This window comes from Argopecten irradians, chromosome 3 (genome assembly GCF_041381155.1).
Source record: "Argopecten irradians isolate NY chromosome 3, Ai_NY, whole genome shotgun sequence".
In the NCBI taxonomy this organism is placed as follows: domain Eukaryota; kingdom Metazoa; phylum Mollusca; class Bivalvia; order Pectinida; family Pectinidae; genus Argopecten; species Argopecten irradians.
The window spans coordinates 47,365,439-47,390,714 of NC_091136.1; the positions used below are offsets into that span (position 1 = coordinate 47,365,439).

A 25,276-nucleotide genomic window follows, 5' to 3' on the forward strand; every position below is an offset into this window, starting at 1 on the left:
ACCCATCACAAGTTTGTGGCGTTGTTAACAAAACTTCTAGGACGCGTATAAAACATGTACCATATTTTCCCTAATGAGGGCGCCAGGTGCGGGTAAATGACCGAGGGGGGCGCCTTTATTCGAGACCATTTTTAGATGTTTTTTTCTGAGACAGGCTATAGTCATTTTGCTTTTAGTTTCGTATTTTTCTGAAACTTACTATAACCAAATTACGTTTTGAAGTCAAGTTAGTATTGAAATTACATAATTAGGCCATTCCAATTTGATTTCTTGTTCATCGGCTTTTGGGATTTTGAAATAGGAGCGAGCGAGCGAAATTTTTTTAATGCTAAAAATATTTTGAAAGCGGAAAAAATTGGAGCGAGCGAATATTTTCACAGTATTTTTTATTAGACTTTTATGTTTATTTCTTGAAATAACAATTACTAGTAACCAAGTTTTTATGTTGAAATATGAGTTTTGCTGTTTTCTTCACTATCAACATTCATAACTGTATCAAAGATGTAAAAAACAGGAAGTCTAATGTTAAGGTATTTGTGCAGCTATTGAACATATGCTATTACACAAAATGCTTTCAATGCATGGTATACATGTATTTCAATTTTAAGACAAATCTTGACAATTTCAACATTGAATAGCAATGTTTAATACCTAAAAGGAAATAGTCAAGAAAGTTTAACTTCTTGTCAATAATTTCAATAATTAATTTGCTGTTGACAGAGCTATCAGCAAAAACCAACAAACTAATAGAAACAATCAGGGATTAGCATTAGTGGAAAATATTTTAAACCAATATAACCTCATCTGACATGTACATTCTCTCTTAGTTGTCACATAATATTGTATGGAACTGACTATTTATTATTAATGATTTTCTCATGAAATGCTTTGAGTAAATCAAACGCAAACATACATTTAACCTATCAACACAAAAATGAAGGCAAATGTATGTTATATTGTCGTAGAAAGTAACACTAAGTTTGGATCCCAGTAAAATGTGTAATTTACTACCGATATTAATTTGATCGAATAGCAGACGAATCGTCACCTAGCCAGCTGTTACTAGGTCATGCAGTCTGAGTCAAAACATGTTTGCAAATGCAAACTATGTGGGCCACGTGTCAAAGTTCACACTGACCAGGTCTTAAGATATAAGGCAACTGAGGTGTTAATTAATTAGCGATTGCCTTCAAATAATGGACATGCTTGATTACCGTTATTCGTTCGTAAGTCAGCCAGTCACATCACCTGTCATGGTCGCAATTTTTAAAGTGAGATCGAACGCAAAGTCTTTTAAAAGAGTTGCAAACATCGGCAAAAACAGACTGAAATCGGGACACGTCCTATTAAAAAGTCCCTCAGTCTCTATCTCGAAGTACCACTCTGCACGTGGTGGCAGAAAAACTTGACATATTTGTTGTTGTAAAGGTTTGCAGGATGCTTGCGGGTTTGAAGACACAATGTACGAATAATTCAAACATCTGAGTGACCAGGAAATGGTGACTAGTAAAAATGAACCCTATGAAAATTTGCCCGGGTTCGTCAGATTCCCGAACAAAAAACTGAGGAGCGGTAAAAATTTTTTTTAATTTTTATTTCATTTTTCGGAAAATAGGAGCAGAAAATCCGACGAATGAGACATCAAATTGGAATGGCCTTATGAAGAAATGTATGCACCAGAAGTATTAAACATTGGTCAAATATGTCTGTTTCATGAAATTTAGGCATTTCATGCAAGCTTGTTTGTTTACCATGCATACACAAACTGGGGGACGGTACTTTCGATTGCTACTTTCGTTTTGTGGCAGATCGGAACTACCGACAAGAGCACACAATAAAACGCTTAGAAATGATAACATTCCTGTTGTTTGGGATTCATAAAACCTGTAAAGACATCGCTAAAATGTTGTTCAGTGCCAGTTAGTCTTCATTGATACACGTGTGTGGGGCATTCAAGTGACATGTTGTGTTATGGTTCTTGCTGTATGCCAAGTTGTCCAATGCAATAAATTTAGTGCTTATACAAGGTGATCGGATATCTGATAAGTATCAGATTAATGTGAAACAGTGTTTTATTAGTGTCTGCAAAGATAAATTGTCACAATCTGGCACAAAAGTTGTATGAGATTAGTTGATTTTTTTTCAGCAAAAAACGTGGGGGCGCCCTTATCAGAGGAGGCGCTCTTACACCCGGTCCACCCCAACTGCGAATGATAAATATTATGAAGTTCCTTACCGTCAATCGATTGATTTGTAACACAGCGAGAAATTCTGTACCGTGTAGCGATAAACGCTAACACTCTACCGACACAACGTGGCTATTTTTAGACTCGAGTACTGTCGCCAAATCCACAGGTAAACTGGTACTGGATGCTACGCTCGGGCCTCTCATCCAGCTTAACGAAACTGAATGGCTAGTTAGCTTAACCGATCTATATATCATCAACAATGCGTCTGTATCTACTTAAAAACAAAACAAATATTCTTCAAATTGCATAAAAAATTCACTTGACTAGTATTTCTTTATTTTAGATATTTTAACAAATCTTCATATTTCTAGTAAAACTGCATATGAAACTCCTTATAGATCTAGCTATGCTCATTACGTAGGGAACCGCCATAACATGTCCCGGCTGCAGGCCGTGTGCAAAAAGTCAAAACACACGTGAGATTTATAAGACGAGTCCTAAACTGTCCTATATTTAGGATTTTCAATAAGTGGTTTGTAATATTATTACAGCAAAACTGACAAGCTAGAAGGTTAGTGGCATTTTAACCGTACTGTTATATATAATTAGCCATCAGCTTGGATCTGGTGCCGTACAGATAGTGAGTTCACTCACGATGTGATTATTGCAAGCCAACGTAAATGCTATCGGAATGCTCTTTAAAGTTTGTTAATGATCTCAAACACACTTAAAACTTATTGTGGCAATATTAAAGTAACTAAATTATAATATTTTCAAATAGTTCTGATAACTATTCATGTGTAATATCTCCAGACATTGACATGTGTACGGATCGAATACGGCGGACTGCCAATGTTTTTGACATGTTCTGCAAGATATATTTCACTGTTTCAGTTACGGTGGCCAATAAAAGAAAACAAGCACAGTGCAATTATATTATGTTATTTCTTCTAAATACAACACTTTTTGTGCAAGTTGTCAAGCATTTATTGTGAATGTTTTGCAATGAAATTACCACCTTTATAACACTGAATTTGTGGTTCCCCGGACATCGTTTTCCCCAAAATTTGAATGCGCAAAATATACCGATAGTAGATTTTTTTCAGTATTTAAAGCCATAAGAAAAAATACATGTGCAAAGTACACTGGTGTGTAAGTAACACATGATTTTTCGGTATTTGTAACATTTACGATTGTGTTTGGTATAGCTGATGTAGCCAGAGCGCCCCGCGATTTACCTGTGGATTTGGCGACAGTACTCGAGTCTAAAAATAGCCACGTTGTGTCGGTAGAGTGTTACATTTATCGCTACACGGTACAGAATTTCTCGCTGTGTTACAAATCAATCGATTGACGGTAAGGAACTTCATAATATTTATCATTCGCAGTTGGGGTGGACCGGGTGTAATAGGGAAAATACAGTATGATGACAAACTTCTAGGACACATATAAAACATGTATGATGACAAACTTCTAGGACGTGTATAAAACATGTATGATGACAAATTTCTAGGACGTGTATAAAACATGTATGATGACAAACTTCTAGGACGTGTATAAAACATGTACAATGACAAACTTCTAGGACACATATAAAACATGTATGATGACAAACTTCTAGGACACGTATAAAACATGTATGATGACAAACTTCTAGGACGTGTATAAAACATGTATGATGACAAACTTCTAGGACGTGTATAAAACATGTATGATGACAAACTTCTAGGACGTGTATAAAACATGTATGATGACAAACTTCTAGGACGTGTATAAAACATGTATGATGACAAACTTCTAGGACACATATAAAACATGTATGATGACAAACTTCTAGGACACATATAAAACATGTATGATGACAAACTTTTAGGACACATATAAAACATGTATGATGACAAACTTCTAGGACACATATAAAACATGTATGATGACAAACTTCTAGGACACATATAAAACATGCATGATGACAAACTTCTAGGACACATATAAAACATGTATGAACAAATAGGACTATAAAACATGTATGATGACAAACTTCTAGGAACTATAAAACATGTATGATGACAAACTTCTAGGACACTATAAAACATGTATGATGACAAACTTCTAGGACACGTATAAAACATGTATGATGACAAACTTCTAGGACTATAAAACATGTATGATGACAAACTTTAGGACATGTATAAAACATGTATGATGACAAACTTCTAGGACACATATAAAACATGTATGATGACAAACTTCTAGGACACATATAAAACATGCATGATGACAAACTTCTAGGACGTGTATAAAACATGTATGATGACAAACTTCTAGGACACATATAAAACATGTATGATGACAAACTTCTAGGACGTGTATAAAACATGTATGATGACAAACTTCTAGGACACATATAAAACATGTATGATGACAAACTTCTAGGACACATATAAAACATGTATGATGACAAACTTCTAGGACATGTATAAAACATGTATGATGACAAACTTCTAGGACGTGTATAAAACATGTATGATGACAAACTTCTAGGACACATATAAAACATGCATGATGACAAACTTCTAGGACGTGTATAAAACATGTATGATGACAAACTTCTAGGACGTGTATAAAACATGTATGATGACAAACTTCTAGGACACATATAAAACATGCATGATGACAAACTTCTAGGACGTGTGTATAAAACATGTATGATGACAAACTTTTAGGACACATATAAAACATGTATGATGACAAACTTCTAGGACGTGTATAAAACATGTATGATGACAAACTTCTAGGACGTGTATAAAACATGTATGATGACAAACTTCTAGGACACGTATAAAACTTGTATGATGACAAACTTTTAGGACGTGTATAAAACATGTATGATGACAAACTTCTAGGACGTGTATAAAACATGTATGATGACAAACTTCTAGGAGGTGTATAAAACATGTATGATGACAAACTTCTAGGACGTGTATAAAACATGTATGATGACAAACTTCTAGGACACATATAAAACATGTATGATGACAAACTTCTAGGACACATATAAAACATGTATGATGACAAACTTTTACATGTATGGACACATATAAAACATGTATGATGACAAACTTTTAGGACGTGTATAAAACATGTATGATGACAAATATAAAACATGTATGATGACAAACTTCTAGGACGTGTATAAAACATGTATGATAAAACATGTATGATGACAAACTTCTAGGACACATAAAACATGTATGATGACAAACTTCTAGGAAGACGTATAAAACACTGTATGATGACAAACTTCTAGGACGTGTATAAAACATGTATGATGACAAACTTCTTAGGACGTGTATATAAAACATGTATGATGACAAACTTCTAGGACGTGTATAAAAACATGTTATGATGACAAACTTCTAGGACGAGTATAAAAAATGTATTGATGACAAACTTTAGGACTAACATATAAAAACCATGTATGATGACAAACTTCTAGGACACGTATAAAACATGCATGATGGACAAACTTACTAGGACCACATATAAAAAAAAGTATGATGAAAACACTTCTAGGACATGGAAAAATGACAAAAACTTGTATGATGACAAACTTTTAGGACAACATATAATACATTGTCAATTGATGTAACTAAACTTCTATGACACATATAAAACATCGTATGATGAAAAACTTCTCAGGGACAATGTATAAAACTTTGTATTAGTGACACACTTTCTAGGACACATATAAAACATGTATGATGACCAAACTTCTAGGAAACGTATAAAACATGCATGATGACAAACTTTCTAGTGACAAATATAATAACATGCATGATCGACAACTTTAGACGTGCTATAATACGTCATGTATGATGACAAACTTGTAGGGACACATATAAACATTGTATGATGACAAACTTTTGGGACAAAATATATAAAACATGTATGATGACAAAACTTCTAGGACACGTTATAAAACATGCATGATGACACTAAACTCTAGGCGTGTATTAAAAACATGTATGATGACAAACTTTTAGGGACACATATAAAACATGTATGATGACAAACTTCTAGGAAAACATATAAAACATGACATGATGGGAACCTACATGTGAAATTTGAGAACAATCCCTTTGATACTTTCTGAGAAATCAGCGGTAACAATCTTTATCAATCAAAATCCAAGATGGCGGCCTGTCGGCCATCTTGTTGACCGATTGGTCCCAAAATGCAATATGCACAACTACACCCCTAGGGGAACCTACATGTGAAATTTGAGAGAGATCCCTTCAGTACTTTCTGAGAAATAGCGGTAACAAACTTTATCAATCAAAATCCAAGATGGCGGCCTGTCGGCCATCTTGTTCACCGATTGGTCCGAAAATTTGATATGCACAGCTAGACCCCAAGGAGAACCTGCACATGCATTTTGACACAGATCCCTTAAGTACTTTCTGAGATAAAGCGGTAATAAACATCAATTGTCAAAATCCAAGATGGCGTCCTGTCGGCCATCTTGTTCATCGATCGGTCTAAAAATGCATAGTGCACAACTAGGGCCCTAGGGGAACCTACATGTGAAATTTGAGAACAATCCCTTTGATACTTTCTGAGAAATAGCGGTAACAAACTTTATCAATCAAAATCCAAGATGGCGGCCTGTCGGCCATCTTGTTGACCGATTGGTCCCAAAGTGCAATATGCACAACTACACCCCTAGGGGAACCTACATGTGAAATTTGAGAGAGATCCCTTCAGTACTTTCTGAGAAATAGCGGTAACAAACTTTATCAATCAAAATCCAAGATGGCGGCCTGTCGGCCATCTTGTTCACCGATTGGTCCGAAAATTTGATATGCACAGCTAGACCCCAAGGAGAACCTGCACATGCATTTTGACACAGATCCCTTAAGTACTTTCTGAGATAAAGCGGTAATAAACATCAATTGTCAAAATCCAAGATGGCGTCCTGTCGGCCATCTTGTTCATCGATCGGTCTAAAAATGCATAGTGCACAACTAGGGCCCTAGGGGAACCTACATGTGAAATTTGAGAACAATCCCTTTGATACTTTCTGAGAAATAGCGGTAACAAACTTTATCAATCAAAATCCAAGATGGCGGCCTGTCGGCCATCTTGTTGACCGATTGGTCCCAAAATGCAATATGCACAACTACACCCCTAGGGGAACCTACATGTGAAATTTGAGAGAGATCCCTTCAGTACTTTCTGAGAAATAGCGGTAACAAACTTTATCTATCAAAATCCAAGATGGCGGCCTGTCGGCCATCTTGTTGACCGATTGGTCCCAAAATGCAATATGCACAACTACACCCCTAGGGGAACCTACATGTGAAATTTGAGAGAGATCCCTTCAGTACTTTCTGAGAAATAGCGGTAACAAACTTTAACTATCAAAATCCAAGATGGCCGCCTGGCGGCCATTTTGTTGACTGATTGGTCCCAAAATACAATATGCACAACTAGGGCCCTAGGGGAACCTACATATGAAATTTGAGAAAGATCCCTTAAGTACTTTCTGAGAAATAGCGGTAACAAGAATTGTTAACGGACGGAAGGACGGACGGACGGACGGACGGAAGGACGGACGACGGACCACGGACAAAAAGCGATTTGAATAGCCCACCATCTGATGATGGTGGGCTAAAAATTTCTAAGGGCTCTGGGGATCTAAGGGATGGGAGAGATTTTATTTCAGAAGGTTGATTGGGTTAAACAGGCCAAAAGGCCTCAAGGATTCATGGTGGAGGCCAATCATAGAAATGAGTGAGCTAAAAAATAATTTGGCCTGGACAATATCAGGTTTATTTCAGGAAAGTTCAGCAGAGTCCAAATGAAGTAACTAGAAAAGTAAAACCATTATAGACATCAGCCAAAAATTGTGAAGCATGCTGTCTATATAGGGCATTGACCTAGCTGGGACAGTTGATCTAGAACGCCAGGTGCCTCAATGAGAAAATGAACCAGGTGTTATTATATTCATAAATACACAATAGTTGTCAGTATTGTATATATACATAAGGAATTTAAAAAATAAATATGTATGTCACTTACAAATTCATTATAACAAATATATTAATAATCTAAAAATGTTCTACTAAATAAGAATTCCAGGGATGTGGATGTGTTGCCTGCACAGCATAACAAAAAATAGTTATTTACAGTTGAAAATATTGTTAATAATTAGGAGACATTATCAAGTCTCGTAACTCTGGCGGCCATCTTGTTGATCCGATGGGTCCCAACATATGAAATTTGAGACAGATCCCTTCAGCACTTTCTGAGAAATAGTGATAACAAACTTTAATTATCAATATCCAAGATGGCAGCCATGTTGTTGATCGATCGGTCCCAAAACGCATTATGCACAACTAGGGCTCTAAGGGAACCTACATATGAAATTTGAGACAGATTCCTTCAGTACTTTCTGAGAAATAGCGATAACAAACTTTAACTATCAAAATCCAAGATGGCTGCCTGGCAGCAAACTTGTTTGATGATCAGTCCAAAAATGCAATATGCCCTAGGGGAACTTGCATATGAAATTTAAGACAGATCCCTTCAGTACTTTGTGAGAAATAGCAGTAGCAAACTTTTACTATCAAAATCCAAGATGGCTGCCTGGCGGCCATCTTGTTGATCGATCGGTCCCAAAACCCAATATGCACAACTAGGGCCCTAGGGGAACCTACATATGAAATATGAGACAGATCCCTTAAGTACTTTCTGAAAAATAGCGATAACAAACTTTGTATATCAAAATCCAAGATGGCTGCCTGGCGGCCATCTTGTTGGCCGATCAGTCTCAAAATGCAATATGCACAACTAGGGCCCTAGGGGAACTTGCATATGAAATTTGAGGCAAATCCTTTCAACGCTTTGTGAGAAATAGTGATAACAAACTTTAATTATCAATATCCAAGATGGTTGCCTGGCGGCCATCTTATTGACCAATTGATTCCAAAATGCAATATGCACAACTAGGGCCCTAGAGGAACTTGCATATGAAATTTGAGACAGATTCCTTCAGTACTTTCTGAGAAATAGCGATAAAAAACTTTAACTATCAAAATCCAAGATGGCTGCCTGGCAGCAAACTTGTTTGATGATCAGTCCAAAAATGCAATATGCCCTAGGGGAACTTGCATATGAAATTTGAGACAGATCCCTTCAGTACTTTGTGAGAAATAGCAGTAGCAAACTTTTACTATCAAAATCCAAGATGGCTGCCTGGCTGCCATCTTGTTGATCGATCAGTCCCAAAATGCAATATGCACAACTAGGGCCCTAGGGGAACCTACATATGAAATATGAGACAGATCCCTTCAGTATTTTCTGAAAAATAGCGATAACAAACTTTGAATATAAAAATCCAAGATGGCTGCCTGGCGGCCATCTTGTTGGCCGATCAGTCTCAAAATGCAATATGCACAACTAGGGCCCTAGGGGAACTTGCATATGAAATTTGAGGCAAATCCTTTCAACGCTTTGTGAGAAATAGTGATAACAAACTTTAACTATCAAAATCCAAGATGGCTGCCTGGCGGCCATCTTATTGACCAATTGATCCCAAAATGCAATATGCACAACTAGGGCCCTAGAGGAACTTGCATATGAAATTTGAGGCAAATCCTTTCAGTACTTTGTGAGAAATAGCGATAACAAACTTTAACTATCAAAATCCAAGATGGCTGCCTGGCGGCCATCTTGTTGACCGATTGATCCCAAAATGCAATATGCACAACTAGGGCCCTAGAGGGACCTACATATGAAATTTGAGGCAGATCTCTTTCGTACTTTCTGAGAAATAGCGATAACAAGAATTGTTAACGGACGGACGGACTGAAGGACGGAAGGACGGACGGACAGAAGGACGGATGAAGGACCACGGACAAATAGCGATTTGAATAGCCCACCATCTGATGAAAAATTTGGTTGAAATTGGACAATAAATATTTAAGTTATCGAGCAGAAACCATGGATTTATATGTTTTGACGATTTTAATCCCGTAACTCTTGCAAATATTGACAGATTTTGATCATTATCAAACTCATCCGAGATCTCATTGATATAAAGCAACATACCAAGTTTGGTTGAAATTGAACAATAAATACTAAAGTTATCGCACGGAAACCATTTCCTGGAAGCCGACATAGTGATACCTTAGTGTCGCCCTTGCATTGCAGGCGACACAGAAAGATACACCAGCAAAGGCTTTGTTAATAGCTCGATCAAATTTGTGACCTTTAACTCTGCCATGTAGTTACTGGAATCCATGGTGGGACTTCTTTTCTTTCATACCTACTGGTGTAATACTGGCTGATCTAGGGCAATACACTCATGTCGCCTGAGGCTGTATTGCATGGCTACCCATGCAATAAAGCCTCGTGACGTCACGGCGTCAACAAAATTTCTATTTTCTCAGTAAAATTTTAACATTTTTTCACAAACTTGACTGCTTTTATTATACAAGATGCAAACGACGGAATTTGTGTTGAAAATATCACGTAAATTTTCATGTATGGAATATTGACTTTCAATCATGGATTTCTTCGAATTTATTTCAAAATGGCGAGATATTATTGTTGTAAAATTACAATAAAACGTCGAGGTATGAAAGAAAAATACTCTTTCATAAGTGGATATGAAGGATAGGGATATTCTACCCTCGGGATCACAAAATGTTGCAAAACCCTCGGCAAGCCTCGGGTTTTACTACATTTTGTGACCCTCGGGTAGAATATCCCTATCCTTCATATCCACATATGAAAGAGTCTTATAGTACGCCATTGGGGATCTACCAATTGAGACTTTTATGCTATGATAAGGAGTGATATACTGCCATACCCTTTCTCACCTACATTCAGAGTCTGAGGTTCCATTACCAGTAAGGGTCAAACATTGTAGTAGACATCGGAGATGGACAATGACAGCCATCATCAAATGGCTACGGTACCTTATTCCAGTACCTGGCAACTGCTCCACATAGGATTTGAACTTGCGACCCAGAGGTGAAGGGCGTGACATACATATTCTGATATGTCAAGCCTTCCACCTCTGGGTATAAGCAATTTTTGCTAAATGTCCGTTATGACAGAACAACTACATTTTCCATCCAATTAATTAAGCTTTGACTTTGAATCACAGACGATGCTCTTTAAGTAGTAGCCAATCATAGATGACATTTATGAAGTTTAATTACTCAAAATCTCAAGTCTCTTACTGGTCATTATTTTGACATGATCTTTGAGTTTGTAGTTCGAGTACTTCTGACCAAGAATCTGTAAACATTGGTGAGTGTTCAATTATATTTTAGCCTATTTCATTACAACTTTATCAGCAGCTTCCATTACATACTTATAGAGTGGATGAGTCAAGCAAGACAACATGTAGCCAACAATTTTACAAATTATGAGTTTATGAGCTCATAGTCAGAAGTCTGTTCTGTCATGTACCCCATCAATCTGACAAATACATAAATTAACTGAAAAATACAACAAAATCTATTTCGAACCTTTTATGAATTATGTGACACCTAAACATACATTTAGCCTTTGTGAGTCAGATGACATATATAACATGCTGTTTAATTAAAATACCATGAGCGTCAGACTGCATGGGTGGCATTTGGTTTAAAATTATTGAAAAGCACAAACATCTGTTCTTTTACCTATCCATACAATACTCTTTTTTTAATTGGTTCAGCATCTGTTGGTTAAATACCAAATATAGAATAAACAGATAAATGTAGATACTGTAAACAAACTCTTTTCTCATGTGATTTACTATCTCAAATTTGTTAACTCTGCTAATCAACATATGCATCCTTTCCATTCACTTTGTAAGTTTGCAAAAGTTAATCTTCACAAACTCGTTTTGAAATGGAAATCTTGAGTTTAGTAGACACAAAAAAAAGTTGGTGTACAGTATTGAATCTCTGATATTCATATTCTCTATAAAAGACACCTTTATATAAAGGACACCTGTCTATAAAGGACACCTATCAATAAAGGAAACCTGTCAATACAGGAAACCTGTCTAAAAAGGACTATAACTAACCCCATCATTTTATGCATTTTTTTTTTACATAATTGACCTTTGTATAAAGGACACCTGTCTATAGAGGACATTTGTTCTATGTCACTTTGGTTTCCTTTACTGACAGCATGTCATCAAAAGCAAACAATAATGTTTAAATGAATGATATAAAGGGTAACAATCACCTCTTATAAATAGAGAGAAATGGATTCAGAGAACTGAAGATTTCCACATTTTAGGGAAAAAGTATTCAAGACTAATATAAGTTAAATTGCATCTTTAATAAAACAAATTCAACAAAAAACACAACTACAAATAACAAATGTCATTGAATTGAAAAGTTTAGGTTTAAAAAGATTAAGAATTTGTTGAGTGAACCTGGAAATTACTAATAATTATATCAGTAGTGACTTTTCAATATTACAATCAATATTCTATTTTACACCTCATACACAGACAAGCATGCTGAATCTGGGATTTTACATCAGCAATGTGATGTTTCATGTGGCAAACCTTTATATACTGACAAACTTCAAAAGATAAATAAATGGCTTTATGATGGACAAGAACTTCCACTAGGAACTATGTTATACTGCAATATGATCCGCATCAGTAAGCAGATGACAACATGTCATCTGTCAGAAGTAAAATCACCTAATTCTCATAACTTTTATGTAAATTTCTGCATAAAACTGCTGCCAAAGCTTGATGTCATTTCACTGTCAACTCTGTAAGATTATATTGGGAAATTGTAAAGCTGCATTAATTCTGGAGCAGAATTAAACTAGGGATCAATGTCTTAGATACCGACTATAGTCCGACATGTATCAGTTGCAGCTATCTTTCCCATCAAACCTATCCGACTTCCTGTAACAGGGCTGTATAGGATGTGTATAGGATGATGGATTGACATTTCCAGAGGATATGTCAATAAGAAAAAAGGGACTGGAGCAGTTTCCCTCGATAAGTCGATGCCACAAGTTTCATTAAAAGCCCCACGAAGAGCTGTGCAGTAAAAGTACAGAGGATGAGCATATTTTATACTGGACCGTTTGACAGGCATATTCAGGAATAGGAGGGTCTACATGTTGAGATATAATTTGCTGTCTACTTACTCGTAATCAGACCTAAGTATTGCACTTATTCCATATGACACTAAAGCTGTACTTTTAATGCTGATTTAGATCACCATCAGATCTGTGTGAAGTAGATTTTCTAAAATTTTGATAAATTAACATTGTACAAATGGAAAATCATCTTATAAAGCTCAGGAAATAAAGAATACAAGAAGAAAATAATTATCATTTGAAAGATCTATAGGAAAAAGAAAACATTATATTTACTCCAAAAAAAAGAACTTTGAATAATAAACAACTTCTGACTTAAAAAAGAACTTTGAATAATAAACAACTTCTGACTTAATAAGTTAACAGGGAAAAGATTTATCATACCAAAATAAATATATATTAGATAAAAGATTTTGGGTTCTTAAATAAAAGTGCATACACTACATTGTCTTTAATTCAATTAGGAAGATCTCGTGTCTCAAAGAATGGCCCTCTTTATGCCATGATTTTATTCAATGAAATAAACAGGAGTGGCATTGGGGTTATATTGCCATTAATATCTCATAAACAGAGCTGTTTACAATACAGAACTAGAATTAGAGTATAACATATTGACTTTCTCTACATCATCTGAACTATCTAACACAGGTTTATATCAAATGCCCTACCCAATACTGGGACAGTATATGTAGCTTTGTCAGACTTCCACCATCAGTATAGCATCCAATGATCTATGTGATAGACAAAAAGTATACACCAAGCAGTGACCATTTCCATTAAAGTAACCTTGAAGCAGAAAACTGCAATGAGCAACTGAAAAGAGCCTTAAAATAACAAACAAACAATTGGCCAAAAGGAAGCAGCCATGAAGTAATCTACAAGAACATTTGTTAATCGAAAAGAAGCTTCAAGTATCAAAAAGGCACATTGGCCAATATTAAGAAAAGAAGTTTCTAGAAACCAATCAACACAATTGATCAATAGAAAGAAGCTTTGTAAGAAACCAACAAGCACATTGGCCAATAGAAAGAAGCTTTCTTTAAGAAACCAACAAGCACATTAGCCAATAGAACAGAAGAAACCAATAAGTACATTGGCCAATAGGAATGAAGCATGAAGTAACCAATCAGCACATTGGCCAATAGAACAGAAGTAACCAAAAAGCACATTGGCCAATAGGAATGAAGCATAAAGTAATCATCAATCAGCACATTGGCCAATAGAAAGCATCTTTTTAAGAAACCAATCAGCACATCGGCTAATAGGATGTTATAACTAACCAGCACATTGTCCAATGGAAGAAGAGAAACAGCAGTATCCAATAGCAACACAATCTTAGTAATGTATCTGATTGTGTATTGTAGTCTCCTTAAAGTTTGATACCCAAACTGGGATACTTAGTAGTGCTTAAGACCTTTACCAAGACAACTGATACCAAGCCCTCCTGACCTAGTTATGAGTAAGTTTTGTCATCCAATCCACATGACCGAGACAAGACAAGGTATCCCAGGACTTATCTAGCATCCAATTTTATTTACATATCAACATATAATCTTAAACCAATCATGTAGCTTCCTACTTAGAGCTGTGACCAACTAAATACAGTTTTAGGATCAGGAATCATCAAATAGTTATCATGCAAAGGATTTGTTTTCTCATCAGAAGCCACAAACCAAATTGCGTTTGTCCTCTTTGGAAGCTTGCTTGGTACAGTTGCATGTACTTAACCACTATGGAGAACTTATATGATTTCTAGGCCTATACTTGTCAAGCATCAAACCAAATCAAGAATCAGTAGTGACATTTTGTAATGAGAAGCAAATGAAAATACTGCTATATTGTAAAAATATTGATAAATGTGGAGGAAAATAACAGTAATTGTTTCTGTAAAACATTGATAGGAAGTGGCACTCGAATATCAAATGTGTTCAGTGCATAAACAAGAAGGAAAACATCTGACTTGGGAATAACATGGACGTTATACCATGTTAACCATAATATACCATTATAATTTTGTCTATTATTCAATATTTGAGACAAATTTGAGAAATCCATCTTTTCATAATAACACATTAGACATCAATATACACTGCCTGCAGCAGTTGAACACAGTGGTATGATGGACACCTTGTCCGTAATGACTGTGGAGCCTGTAGATGTCTAGACGGATGAAACACGGCAGAGCAGTTCCTGGTAATTGTTCTTCATCATCTAAACATACCGGCCCACAGGACCTCTTCATAAACCCATATCATGTCGAGCTATTACCCATTACAAACCCCTATCACCGTATTTAGAACCTAAAACTCTATCAATATAGACTCCTTGAAGAAATTTTTGTATAAACCAAATTACATTCACTAAATACTGTAATTAATACCTAAGGCTTATCACACATTGACTAAATATGATCAGTGGCAGCAAATGCATAAACTCCTATTACATTATTGCATTTGGCCATTGTGACCTTTGAGTATATATTTTGGAAGTCACATGGGACAAAGAAGTTATTGGGTATTGTTTAAGCTAGCTGTTGCATAGTCTTATAAATATTTTAATCATATACTAATAATATTGTTAATTTAAACATTTTAATAAATAACATTTAATTGCAAAAGAAACCTTTTTTCATCAATATTAATAACATTTTTCTACAAGGTCTTAATTGTATTCAAAATAGCACAAAATGTTGCCTTGTGCTATTTATGGAACCAATACATTATAATTCATTAGGTACACCTGAGCGACATATGTTTTGTAGTGTATCGATCAGAATCATTAAAACCCCTATTTATATTATGCACATTATGCAACATACCTTTCATTACAGTTTACTAGGTTCAAACTTAACATGACTTACAGCAGCTATACCTAACAGCTGCCTTGAAGTCTGCACATGTGATCCATCATGTTGCAAGGAACAGAAATAAAACTTTAGATAAGATTCTGATTTACAAACATTACTATTTGTCACATTTTCTCAATTTCAGAACAGCTACTTAGTTGATCTCCTTAACCAATGATGTCGTGTCAATAAAACAAAGCAAAATATTGCTATGCTTGACACTTTAAGAAAAGGAATGGTTGGTTAACTTGGCATTTTAAGGTCTCTATATGTGGAATTCTACGATTAAAAAGGTTGACAAATTTTGCACTTTAAGATAGTTTACAAGATTTCCCAGGCAGTAATTGTTCTCTATACTTCAGTTTGTCATTACAGTAAAAGGTTTTCACCTTGCAGCACTTCACACTCTATGATAGGAAAAGTTAGTCACATTTGGCAATTTTTGTGGAAGAACTGTAGTCAACATTCTGCATAGGCACTCCTATGAGTTAAAGATTACATTTGCCATATTAGGCACTTTTATATAGTCATTTGTACAAGGTTGCCATATTTGGCACTCTAATATTAAAATGTTTCCATACTTGGAACTCTAATATCAAAAGGTTGCCACATTTGGCACGTTCAGAGTAAAAGGGTGCCATATATTTGGCACTCTAAAATTAAAAGTTAGCCATATTTGGTACTCTAATATTAAAGGTTGCCATATTAACCAGTCTACTATTAAAAGATTGCCATATTTGGTACTTCAGTTACAAACTTTTGCAATACTTGACACTCTAACAATAAGAGTGACTAGTAAGAAATATTTCCAGCAAATCATGAGATCTTTAAGCAGGTATAACAGTACTACAAATTATTATTAAGAATTAATAGAACTTTCATTGATCCCAAGCCCACCAAACATTGAATGAACATAAATATGACAGACTTCAAAGAGGTGTGAATGATTGATAACCTGTATATGTATATGACTAGCAGATAGACAGTAGACTTCAATAAGCCACAGAAAGTTTGTACCAATGAAAACCACATTGGGGACATGTTTGAGCTTGTCTGATGCTGCTAGACCCATCAATACTACAGACTTTGGACTTGATATAGTACTTTATACATTGATGTACATGTCCTTTCTAAAACAAATCTTGGAGAAACATTTAGGCCACTGATAAAATAGTCCGTTAGAAACTTGACTTAAGACACATAAATAAGGAGGTGATCGGGATGTGTGACCCAGAAGTGCATGCACACCTGAACAGCACCATACCAAGTCCTATCAGATCTCCACCCACTAATGGACTGGAGACTGACCGGTAAATCCTGCCAGTCACAGAAGCAGTATTTCAGGACTATGGGGGCCCAACTGGGATGTCTCACATACTTATATAGGATTGAAGTACTGATCATATACATTCTTCAAGTAAGAGGCACTAAAGGCCTGTTTTTACAAAATCCTTTCTAAAAGTCAGATTCCAGCATGTTTCTTTAAGTGTTCCTACCATTGAAAATCTCCTTGGAGACTTATACCAATAATTGCTATTTAATGCCTTTCAGGATCAAAGTTTCAATATTTTTATCTGTTTCTGGTAAAGCCTAGTTCTGAGCCTGTGTCTAATGGTGATTTAGTTATTTAACCCCCTTTAGGATAATGTCAAGTTTTCATTTGTTCTTGTCTGCACTGTCAATGTGTGGGAGTTGAGAGGAAAATCAAATAGCACCTAACAGCCAAACTAGCCAATGTTCACAGTCAAAAAACAAATGGCACACCAGAGCAATGTTCAATGCTCTCAGAACATTGAAACAAAGCATTAATTTTATTTGATGACCACTATAAAATGTGTCCCACTTTCAGAACAAAATTTACTTTCATGTTGGAGATAAATCATGATATTTTCATATAAAACTTTTAGTATATCCATACAAAAAGATTTATTGATCTCAAGGATCCTAAAATTCTTTGTGAATCAGACTGTTAAAATTGTATGTTTAGTCCTTGATTCTTTTGTAATATTAAATACTGCAAAAATTACATAATAAGCGTTATTAGAATATGTCTGTATCACAATAGAGAAAGTATAGATTTGTGGTTAGAATATGGCTGTTTTTCATGACAGAGCAATTCTATAGATTGTGAATTAGAATATCACAGCCGAGAAATCCTAGATTACTGGTTAGAATATGTCTGTTTTGGGATAGAAATGTCATTTTGTAGTTAGCCCCACCCTCTGGTGATTGTAATATAATCTTTTGGTGAGATCTCATGGATGTTACATTATTACCATAGATTGTAATGTCATATTTTGGTGAGATCTCGTGGATGTTACATTATTACCATAGATTGTGATGTCATATTTTGGTGAGATCTCATGGATGTTACATTATTACCATAGATTGTGATGTCATATTTTGGTGAGATCTCATGGATGTTACATTATTACCATAGATTGTGATGTCATATTTTGGTGAGATCTCATGGGTGTTACATTATCACCATCACATTATCGGCACCAAACCACAGTATTACTGGTAATATAGCTGATCTAACATGACAGCTAATCCTTGGACAGGTAGTGAGTAATGAAGATATAAAAACAACAAAGAGTTCAAAGTATTGTTTGACTACATGATGATGAGGGATCAATCCTCGGCCAGTCAACAAAGAAATCGTAGCATTCCATTGTGATATATAGGACTTGAAATACACCAACAAACAATTAACTGTCAGGCATCCCCGTCATATCTCACAAGCTTCGCATGCTATTCTGGCATTGACCGCTCAACCTGACCGATGGTACAGCATAGTTTAGGAGGCAGTGCCAGTGCTGTCAGGGGGACCTGCTCATAACCTCAACTTGATATACAGGCCCTCAGTTGTCCAGCCCTATAACCCAGTGTAACTCGGCATCGCTGGTAACTAAACAGAGGTATAGGACCATGTTTATGGAGCACAAGTATGTAAATTTCTACCAGAATGCTGTAAAAGTGATCTGATAGCTATAGGTAAATGACTTTCACCCCCCCCCCCCCTATTTTCTGGAGTAAATACATGTGTAGCTGACCAATAGTGATATGAAAACATGGTTGTAATGTAGAATTTTTTTGCCAAGGTTTCTTTAAGTTGTTTGTTATTAAGAATGAAATGATCATCAGCAAGCTGGAGGCTGTAAATTGTTATTTCTTCTCTCAAAGAGCTTTGCCACCCCCAAAACCTAAGCATATTTCTTAATACCCATAGCGATAAATAGGATGGAAACATATACCTCAATCTTGTTAACAGATGAGAGATCTTAATTTTTTTATCTAATAAATCAGATGAAGAATAATATCCAAGGCTTTAACTAACTTAAGCTAATCATAAAAGTCACAGAACAAATAAGCTGCTAGTGTACAAAGCTAATCCTAACTCTATGCCTCTTCAGGTGAAGAAAGGACAAAGAGTTCATAATGAAACCTATCATGTGATGTCTGTAGGAAGGCCACTGAAGCTGTATAGGACAGATGGAGGTCATAGCTTCGGTTCTAATGACAGTACTCTAGCATACTGGACATAAACAGGTAGGGTACAGATTAATGATGTCAGGGATCAATCTAGGTTTTGGGGGAAACTACCCTTTTTCAAAATAGGGGAAAAATTTGGCGAAATATAGGAAAATTTTAATCTTCTTATTTTAGTCCAAAATTATATTCATTTTGAAAAACAACTAATTTTATTTTTAGATTTAGTAAAGCAAGATTTTAAGCTTAATAATGAAAAATTTGAGTTTATCATAAAACATGCAGTAGCTGAATGATAAATATGAAGAAATTTCCAACAAAAGTCTAAAAAAAATAATGAAAACTAAGTCACAGGGGAAATTGTGTTGCAAAAACGGTCATTTTTTGGCTTCAAATGGGGATTTTTTTGATATTCAGGGGAAATTTAGGCTAGTGGGGAAATTTACCCATAAACGGTAATAAATTTGAGCTAGATTGATCCCTGAATGTTATTACTTGCATGCTTGTTTCTAAGGTAACTAAATGTCTATCACCGTCCATGTAATGTTTAGAGTAGCATGTACCGGTATATGACAGATAAGTCAACTAGAGTTAGATATTTAACCCAATAATGAAGTACCACTACCAACACTACAATCTTCTGTAATACATAAATGCCTCCTCTATCTCCATATACCAAAGCGGAAATCCAAAACTGGATGTAGCAGGGTGGGGTGAGGCTAGGCGGAGCGGGATTGGATGGGTCAAAATTGGGTAACAATATGTGTCAACCGTTCATTCCATGACAGGACCACACATCTTTCATTCCATGACAGAGGCATAAAAATTGGGTAGGCAGTGATCGAATCTAATACTGTATATTACACTTGATGTATTGATACTACCAAAAACTGATTGATTCCAGGGAAGAAAGGAATTCTTTTAAAATATTGTGTACTTCACAAATAAAAACATCACTGTTTCACATCAATTTACCTATCTTACCTAAATCCATTTATTTTTAACAAAAGTCCCGAGACCAATCAGAATTGAGGTCATCAACATAATGTTTCCCTGACTAGGGTCCATCAATACAATAAAATGCCATTCTGGAAATGCATCAGACACCATCAGACCCAGGAAATAATGTGAAGTACAAATCGCCTGTCAGCTTAAATCCTTACCAGGATGTTTCGTCCGATAATGATTAGCAAGCATTTCAAATTGTCAAGACTTCAGCTTATTTACTACCAAACTTCAAAGGAACATTTTCATCTGTTGAGAACAGCTAGCATAACTAATTTTCAATCATGGCACTTATTGTTTTGCAAACATATGAATTTCATTGTACAATTGCTGCATTATGTTGTTATCTACTGTATGCTACACAATATACTACTCAGAAGAATGAAATGCATATATAACAATACTTATGGTAAAAATAAATTTCTTAAAAAGCGTATGATAACACTTTCAAACATCATGACCTTAATTGGATTGAATCATTCAGTAGGTCTTCCCTATTCACCATTTAACTGTCAATTACCTTGGGTAATACGCTTAGTTAATCAATGATGATATTTCTTCTTTATAGTGAGAGAAAAATGTCAATAGTATCGGACATCCCTTGGTCCAGTATCAACAATTATCATTAAGGGATCTCTATCTACCTTCTTGGTTATCATTTTTGTAATTGTTATTTTACAATGTTCATAAATCAAAGCTTAAACTGTGTGGTTGTCCTTGTTTCAGATCAAACAATAGTCATATCTACCATCAAGCTGATGGGATCTCTTTCTACCTTTTTGATTAATATATATAATGTTCACAAATCAAAGCTAAAGCTGTTTGTTTGCCCTTGTTTTTTCCCAGATGAAACAATGGAGTCACATTAACCTGAATGGATTTCTTTCTACCTCAGGAACTGTCATTGAAATGCCATCTTATTGTCCTATAGAGACATCCCCCATTCTCTCTCAATGCCAGTCACCATTTGTCCATATACGAGCAATCCCTTCCCCAGAGACAATGTCAGAGCATTACGTTCTTCAGGGACAGTCCCCACATTGTCTATAAGAGTTCTTCCTGAGGTTCCAAGGGCTATATCAGGAGGCCTCTTGCTCTCTTTATCTAGAGCTGATCAGAAACAATGGTTCAATCATGTGAACATCCTAACCTAGATTTGGTACAAAGGTAACAGCCATTCAAGTCCAAATCAATACCCACTAAATCATCTGGCTTGACTTCTTTACGTTTGCTTTTTGTCATCTGACGGCCACTGGCACAGACGTTATGACAAAACCTAAGGCCAGTAGCGTGGTTTATGAACTTCTTTTTATGATGTGGCAATTGAAGCACTTTTGTTGGATATGAATAAATCTGTCAGAGAAGGATATAACAATCAGTAAGTATTGCTAGGAGGTACAGTATTATATCATCTACCATTAATATCTTATGATCCGTCATTGTTTTATACTTCTCATCCATGTGGTACTTAACTCGACCCAGTAATGGATACCAATTTAAGCACAGACCACTTAAGAAGTCATTTTCAGCTAAATCTGGTCTTTAAAGGAATAATGCAGGACAATTATTTATAGGTATAAGTGTGATGATTTCAATTTCCAGACTTTTATCTTTTCTTTGGAGAGTAATATATTCAACCTAAGGTGCTAATTAAGCGTATATGATTCAGTTATATGACTCAGTTTGTCAGTTCTTTTGATAAATTAATATTTTGTTCCCATGTTCTTTATCTCTTTGCAACGCCAGGACAGACATGTTCAGGGCTTCTTTAGTGATGTGACTTGGACATGTCTTTGTGATGTGACCACTCGATTCCAATGCTTGGTGATGACCTTGATCCAGATTTGACCTAGATCTGTATGACATTAATGAGGAGGAGAAGACTTTCTTTGCTGGAGCACTTGGTTTTAGTCTTATTTGTATTGTCTGCATTGTTTCTATTTGTCCCTGTTTTCAATAATGACTTTGGATTAAAGTTTTGTTTTCATGTTAATAATTCCTTATTCAAGATCTCTTTTGGTATAGCTAATCTTTTATATCTATATACTGATGCAGTAAGCATTGCTACTGTACACAAGAGAAACAATACAAGTGATTTTCATTCTTAATAATTACAGGGGCCCTGTGCCTTTCAAATTGCGAAAAGGTGTGATTAATTCCAAGTCTGATATGCATATGTCTCTTAACATTTCCAGATTAGGGAAACATTGCATGAAATGGGGAAAGACATCAAATTATCTCTACGGGAAGGGGCCTTTATTCAGCCCCAAAAGCACCCAAAAAAGTTACTGGATAAATTTTATGAATTTCTACTAGACAACTATTGACACTTGTGTAATAGTGAAGCAGTGATTATCACAGGAGTATAGAGACACTAGCAATATATAGAGCTAGGAGGTTGATGTCCCCATCAATACATCCCATCACAGTCCAGTGTACAGTATTGACCACTTGTTGGAGTCTGCCATACTGAGGAGGTTTGGCGCCTGACAAGTTCCTGTTAGAAAGTTTGATGTGACAGGGCCAAAGATACAGGCTTTACAACTGTATAGCCATTGATGCCACCTCAGCCTTTACTTGTGCTAATCTGAGTTACAAAGACAGTCAAACGCATTTAATTGTGACACTAGAGATACAAATAAAAAAAGATTTACCCAATTGTGGTATAGCTGACAGTCTGGAAAGCCTGATAAATGAAACAGGCTATGGCCCTAACACCTATAATTAGATGGAATGTAGAGACACGGGCCACTGTCACTTTGTGATATCACTGATCCATACATTATGGTAGACTTCACTATCTGTCAATATGTCAATCTAATCTCCGGTCTGTAAATGAAAAAAAGATTTCCAATTTTGATTACCAAGTTGTGACTATGACAATGAGACATCTAGCGGATTAAACATCCGGCTATGGTCCTGACGTTAACTGCATGATCAGATACCGTCTGGTGGAAGGAGAGGAGAAAATATAGCAGTCAGAATGGGGCTCAAACCCAGAACCTCCAAACAGTAACCACATGCTCTACCAATTGTGTTAAACAGGTCAATGGTTATCTACCTGGTTCAATTCTGCTATAGGCTATATACAACAGTGGTTAATCAAGTCAAATACATCAGTGGGAAATCTCAAAATCTGTCACATCAAGTCAAATAGTACAGCATTTATTTATCTTCAAATCAGGTCAAATTAACGTCCAGAATTATTTCTTTAACATTAAATCAGATTAGGTCTGTTTAGATGAAAAAATCTGTTGATGTCTGCGAATGCATGACCAGCAGAAATATTGTTCTTCAGCCTGACTTATAGATGAACCAATATGTCAAACATTTCCTTTGTGAATATTATATATAGACAGGACCACAAGTTCAGTTATAGGACCGCCCATGTAAAAGGAGTTAACAGTCACTCAGATAAAGAACTACAGGTTTGATCTCACATTGTTTTACACCTTTCATCATAATAAAATGAATTTGAAGCACTCAATATCACCCAATGCATGATTAAACATAGATAACCAAGCATGTCAGGGGAGATAATTCACAGGTTTTATTACTGCCATGACCATTATCATCACTAGGCCACAAACCAACATCAATGTCCTTGTATCTATACATGTATGGGTATGTACCTGACGAATAGGGATTTAACATCTCCTCAGAGGGAAAACTTTCCTCCTACACATACAATATTGACCTCAGACCAAACTCTTACTCCTACTCTATAATCAACCTCTAACCTACCAAACACTAATCAAACAAAATCAGCTTTAACCATGTAAACTCATAATTACTAAGCTTTAACCATCTTACCTCATACTTACTAGCTTTAACCATCTAACCTCAAACTAACTGAGTTTTAACAGCTAACCTCAAACTAACTGAGCTTTAACCATCTAACCCCAAACTCACTGAGCTTTAACCATTGAACCTCAGACTCACTGAGCTTTAACCCTCTTACCTCAGACTTACTGAGTTTTAACCATCTAACCTCAAACAAACAGTTTTAACTATCTAACCTCAAACTAACAGAGCTGTAATTATCTAACCTCAACTAATTGAAAGTTAATCATCTAACATCAAACTCAATGAGTTTTAACCATCTAAATTCAAACTAACTGAGCTTTAACCCTCTAACCTCAAACAAACTGAGCTTTAAACATTGAACCTCAGACTCACTGAGCTTTAACCCTCTAACCTCATACTTACTGAGCTTTAACCATTGAACCTCAAACTAACAAAGCTTTAACTATCTAACATCAAAACTCACTGAGTTTTAACTATCTAACCTCAAACTAACGGAGCTGTAATTATCTAACCTCATACTTACTGAGCTTTAACCATTGAACCTCAAACTAACAAAGCTTTAACCATTGAACCTCAAACTAACAAAGCTTTAACTATCTAACATCAAAACTCACTGAGTTTTAACTATCTAACCTCAAACTAACGGAGCTGTAATTATCTAACCTCAAACTAATTGAGATTTAATCATCTAACATCAAACTCAAAGAGCTTTAACCATCTAAATTCAAAGTAACTGAGCTTTAACCCTCTAACCCCAAACTAACAAAGCTTTAACTATCTAACCTCAAACAAACTGAGCATTAAA

General features: G+C 35.7%; 2 protein-coding genes across 3 annotated transcripts in view; one reads left to right on the top strand and one right to left on the bottom strand.

Annotated features, from left to right (window-relative positions):
• LOC138318841 (cleavage and polyadenylation specificity factor subunit 2-like) overlaps positions 1-25,276 on the bottom strand; it is a 199,422-nt gene that overhangs the window by 82,156 nt on the left and 91,990 nt on the right. The gene's annotated exons all lie outside the window — the stretch shown is intronic.
• The window catches only part of LOC138318844 (neuropeptide Y receptor type 2-like), an 82,889-nt gene continuing 77,262 nt past the window's right edge, over positions 19,650-25,276 (top strand). Inside the window, exon 1 of one of the 2 annotated variants that reach the window (XM_069261594.1) lies at positions 19,650-19,719. The gene's annotated coding sequence lies outside the window, so the exon portion shown is untranslated. The remainder of the gene's footprint in view (positions 19,720-25,276) is intronic. The other variant, XM_069261590.1, reaches the window with a different exon arrangement.